Source organism: Primulina huaijiensis, chromosome 11 (assembly GCF_012295235.1).
Source record: "Primulina huaijiensis isolate GDHJ02 chromosome 11, ASM1229523v2, whole genome shotgun sequence".
Classification (NCBI taxonomy): Eukaryota; Viridiplantae; Streptophyta; class Magnoliopsida; order Lamiales; family Gesneriaceae; genus Primulina; species Primulina huaijiensis.
Genome location: NC_133316.1, coordinates 14,279,679 through 14,285,839, shown reverse-complemented (window position 1 = coordinate 14,285,839; position 6,161 = coordinate 14,279,679).

Here is a 6,161-nt window from a genome sequence, read left to right as displayed (position 1 = left end):
GAAATTGAAGATTTTTGAATATTGTATGATTTTAACGGAGAAGAGATGATTATAGTGATGTTATTTTGAATTTTCCCAATTTATTATAATTAGGGAATTTTAATCGTTGGATTGAGATTGGAGAATTATTTGTCAGTTATTATTAATTCTGATGAATATATGCGGTAGAATAACCGACAAGAAACTACGTTTTGAAGTCAAAATTGAATTATGTTATGATTTGAATTTGATATGAATTTTTGAGGTTTCAAAAGATATTTGAAACTTATATTGTTGATTTAAATGAAGTAATTGATTAAAATGGATATGTTATTGATGTAGATAGATATTTAGACTGAAATCTAAAGCTACAGTGGACTGGAAACGACAAATTGAGGTATGTTGCGACCGGGTAACATACGACAGGTATCTGTATTATATGATATATGTTTGATTGATTGGATTGAGATTACATGTCTATATGCCTTATTTGTGGAGTTGATGTGACATACATGACATGCACGTTGAGCTATGATCCTTGGATACCCTGATATGATTTGATTTGATTCTGGGATTTGTGAACACGATGCTATGTTTGTTATTACATGACCCTTAAAGCATAGACATTAGTGGTCCCGATGATTTGATTAAGATTTGGGATTTGATGGCGCTTTGTCGACGACATACATGCATTGCATATCATATATCATTGTTTAGATATATGTGGTATATATTGTGATTGCTTCAGACTGAGCTTTGCTCACCCCAGACGGGGCTGTTGTTGTCTTTGTATGTGTACAATGACAGGTACTCCAGGATATCAGAAGACCGGAGAGGGCACTTCTGGAGGGAGTCACAGTTTGAGTTGAGGTTTAGTGGTCTTTCCCAGTATATATGTTTATGTATCTATATACCGGGGCATATCCCGAGGATATGATTTGTTGTTGTATGAGTTGTTTTGATTATGTGTGGGCAGATTTTATGATGTGATATGGAATACTATTTTTAGTATTCAAATACCATGTTTTGGGCTCATTGTAAAAAAATTTTAAACTCGTTTTCCGTTGTAATTAATTAACCTTAATCAAATTGCATTGTAATAACGATTAGGAGTTAAGAGCCCCACACGGAGTGGTATCAGAGCATAGCTGGGAATGCTCGATTGAGTCTTGTGTACACTTGACTAGGCACAAATGAATTGTGCGTTTGGGTTTGAATTATTTGTATTACTTGCTCTTACTTGATTTGATTTGAGTAAGTATCTGATGAGATTGATGATATGAGATGGTGATGATGTGAAATTGATATGAAATGTGATATTCATCATTTGATTTGTAGATGGATCCCACAAATGAAACTGCGAGTAGCAATAATGAGAGAATAGTTGGACAATTTGAAGGGTTGTCCATGGATGTGGTAATGGCTCGATTCCAGGATGTAAAACCACCGAGGTTCTTTGGCACTGAGAGTGCAGAAAGAGCAGAGGCCTAGTCGAAAGATATCGAGCACTTGTTTAATATCGTTGAATATTCCAAGGCTCGGAGACTGAAACTTGCTTTGTATCAGCTGAAAGATCGAGCTAAATCTTGGTGGGAAGCAGCTGAGATTGGATTGAAAGAGGCTGGGATTGAAGTCACATGGGATGTCTTCAAGGCTCAGTTTTTGGAGCAGTATTCTCCTCCTTCTTATTATACTACTCAGGAGAATGAATTCAATAGTCTGCAGCAGGGAACGATGACTGTTGCGGAATATGCTTCTAAATTTTCTACTCTGTTGAAATATGCACCTCACGTAGCTGGGACTGCAAGGGCGAAATATAACAGGTTTGTAAATGGTTTACATCCTGCTTTATATACTTTTGTTGTTTCTGGATTGCCTACCAGCTACGCAGAGGCAGTTGAACGAGCCAAGGTGGCCGAGGCTGGACTTTGGCGGGGAGGTCCACAGTATACTCCTCCACCTCTAGTGTCAGCTCAGCAGCCTACTTTGCGACCGAGAGGTAAGAAGTTCAAGAAGACTGGTTCAAGTTCCTCGTCTTCTTCGAGCTCTAGTGGATCTCAGCGAGGGAGTCTTGTGATTGCCCCTTACTGTAGCCATTGTGGGAGTAAACATACTATCGAGCAGTGTCGAGGTATGTTTGGTACTTGTTATCATTGTGGACAGGAAGACCATTTTTCTCGTGTATGTCCGAACAGGGGTACGACTTCTTTCCAACCCCAGCCAGGATTTAGAGGTGGCCCTAGCATGATGAGACCTATTGTTCCTGTTCCCTCTTTTCAGCAGTCGAGTGTCCCACTATATCGAGGACCAGGTGGTCAGATTGCCCAGGTTCTTCCTCAAGTTCGAGTGCATGCTATGACTGAGGATTAGGCGAAAGAAGCTCCTGATGGTGTGATTGCATGTATTTGCACGCTTTACGATTATCCTGCACGTGTTTTATTTGATACAGGCACATCTCACTCATTCATATCACATGCATTTGTTGCATCTCATGGTATTGAGTGTACCCCGTTGTATGATGTTTTGTCGATAGCCACGCCAGCAGGAAAGATTATTTTGTCTGAGCAAGTTGTGAATAATTGTGTATTGATATATGAGGATAATGTGATGTTCCTGAATTTGATTATCCTTCCAATGCACGACTTTGATTGTATTGTTGGCATGGATATCTTGACGACAAATCGAGCTACTGTCGATTGTTTTCATGGAGTGGTTCGATTTCAACCTGTTGATGGACCCAAATGGAATTTTTATGGCAAGGGTTCTCAAGCCAAAATTCTTTTGGTATCCTCTCTGGACATGTCTCGACTTTTGTTTAGCGGGGATGAGGGTTATCTTATCTACGCTATTGATGTTTCTAAGAAAGAGCCTTCTTTATCTGATATTCCTGTTGCGAATGAATTCCCGGATGTATTTCTCGATGAGATTCCTGATTTTCCTCCTCATCGAGATGTTGAGTTTAGTATTGATCTTGTACCGGGAACTGCGCCTATATCTAAAGCTCCTTATCGCATGACACCATTGGAATTGAAAGAATTGAAAGAACAATTACAGGATCTTCTCGATAAGGTATATATTCGACCGAGTGTATCACCTTGGGGAGCTCCAGTTCTATTTGTTCGAAAGAAAGATGGTACTATGCGAATGTGTATTGATTATAGGCAATTGAATAGGGCTACTGTGAAAAACAAGTACGCACTTCCTTGTATTGATGATTTATTTGATCAGCTTCAGGGTACTTCTGTATACTCTAAGATTGATTTTCGATCTGGTTATCACCAAGTACGAGTTCGAAAAGAAGATGTGCCTAAGACTGCTTTTCGTACGAGGTATGGCCATTATGAGTTCTTGGTTATGCCTCTTGGTCTCACGAATGCTCCTGCTATTTTTATGGATTTAATGAATCGTGTCTTTCAAGATTATCTTGACCGATTCGTTATTTTATTTATTGATGATATTCTTGTGTATTCGAAATCGAAAAAGGAGCATATTGAACATCTGAGACTTGTACTTCAAACTCTTCGCAATGGACATTTATATGCTAAATAGTCCAAATGCGAATTCTGGATGGATAAAGTGGTATTTTTAGGCCACGTCATCTCGAGACAGGGCATATCTGTTGATCCTTCTAAGGTCGAAGCTGTGTTGAATTGGCCGAGACCTACGAATGTTCCTGAGATCCGTAGCTTCATGGGTTTGGCTGGTTATTATCGTCGTTTTATTGAAGGATTTTTGAAAATAGCTAAATCTAGTACTCAACTGACACAGAAGAATCAGCGATTCATTTGGTCAGATGAATGTGAAGCTAGTTTTCTTGCATTTGAAGACGAGATTGACCACAGCACCTGTGCTTACTATTCCCTCAGGTACCGGAGGATTTGTAGTGTGTACAGATGCGTCTGGTAAAGGTTTGGGCAATGTTCTGATGCAACATGGCAAAGTGATTGCTTATGCGTCTAGTCAATTGAACTCTCATGAAACACGTTATCCTGTTCATGATCTTGAATTGGCCGCCATTGTATTTGCTCTTAAGATTTGGCGCCATTATTTGTATGGAGAAAAGTTTGTTATTTATTCAGATCACAAGAGTCTGAAATATCTCTTTTCTCAATCGGATTTGAACATGAGGCAACGCAGGTGGATGGATTTCCTGAAAGATTTTGATTGTGAGATTCAATATCACCCTGGATCAGTGAATGCTACTGCGGATGCCCTTAGTCGTAAGGTGCATGATTCTGTGTTAGCATCTGTTTGTGTCGCCAAAGTACACGAGGATATATGTACTTCTGGTTGGACTTTTCACTCGAATTGGAATTCTGTCACTGTCTCAGCATTGCAAATTGAGCCGAACTTGATATCTAAAATACGAAAGGTACAACGAAGCGATGCTCAGATCCAAAAGTCGAAAGAACTTGTATCTACAGAACACCAGTCGGGATTTCAGATTGCGTCTAATGGTTCTTTACAACTTAATGGTCGGCTGGTAGTTTCTGATAATTCTGATTTGAAATCTGCCCTTCTTCGTGAAGCACATCGTAGTAAATACAGTATTCACCCCAGAGGTCGGAAAATGTATTTGACATTGAGACCTCAATTCTGGTGGAGACGTATGAAGAAGGGCATTGCTGAATTTATTTCGAAATGTCTGGTCTGTCAGCAAGTGAAAGCCGAGAGAATGAAACCGGGAGGATTACTCCATAGTCTCGAAATCCCGAAATGGAATTGGGAACATATTGCTATGAATTTTGTGACTCATTTACCTCGTTCGCCCAAGGGTTGTGATGCCATTTGGGTTGTTATTGATCGGTTTTCGAAATCTGCACACTTTATTCGGTATTAACGGACTTATCCTTATAAGATAATGGCCCGTTTATACATTGAGAATGTTGTGAGACTGCACGGTGTGCTAGTCTCAATTGTATCTGATCGTGATCCCAGGTTTGCTTCTAAATTCTGGGGTAGTTTTCAGGAAGCGATGGTTACGCGTTTGGCTATGAGTACTGCTTATCATCCTCAAACTGATGGCCAAACTGAGCATACGATTCAGACGTTAGAGGATATGTTGCGTGCGATTGTGATGGATTTCAGAATGGGATGGCAAGATGCTTTACCATTGGTGGAATTTTCTTATAATAATAGCTTTCAAACGAGTATTGGTATGGCACCGTTTGAAGCCTTATACGGGAGACGATGTAGGTCACCGTTATTCTGGGATGAAATTGGTGAAAGACAATTGACTGGACCTTAAATGATACAGATAATGAATGATAAGGTTCAGTTGATTCGACAGCGGATGAAATCCGCTCAGGATCGTCAAACGAGTTATGCGAATAAACGAAGACAACCCTTGGAAATCCAGAAAGGTGATAAAGTGTTTTTGAAAATATCTCCCTTTAGAGGTACCGTTCGATTTGGCATGCGAGGGAAGTTATCTCCTCGATATGTTGGTCCATACGAGATTCTTGATCGAGTTGGAAATCTTGCTTATCGACTGGCATTGCCACCAGCATTATCTGTCATTCACGATGTATTTCATGTTTCTATGTTGAGAAAGTATGAACCAGATCCCTCACATGTACTTGCACCTGATGAGGTTGAAGTTGATCCTTCTCTTTCCTATGTTGAACAACCTGTTTGCATTATGGATCAAAAGGAGAAAATATTGCGTAATAAATCGATCCCTTTAGTTCGAGTGCAATTGACACGACATGGTGTGGAGGACTCAACGTGGGAATTGGAAAGCAAGATGCGAGAATCATATCCGCACTTGTTTGATTCTATTCCTCCTGTTCCATTGTATTCGATGTATAGTGATCCATTTACTGATTTTAGTTTTGATATGTACTATAACTGGTGACATATTATATGTTTGCCAATGTTATGTATATAAAGATGTTTGAGATTTCGAGGATGAAATCTTTTAAGTTGGGGAGAAATGTGAGACCCCGAGAATAAAATAGTATTGATGACATTTTTGTAAATAAGTTGAAAAATATTCAATTTATTTTGAAGGTATTTTCGTAAATAAGTTGAAAAATAATTAATTATTTTTAAGGACAAAATGGTAATTAGTGACATATCTTGCTCATATGAAATCCAAATGATTTGAGATTTGGATATAACTTAGAAAACTCAAAGATATAGAAGTTTTATGTTCTGAGTTTTGGAAAATTTGATCGTTT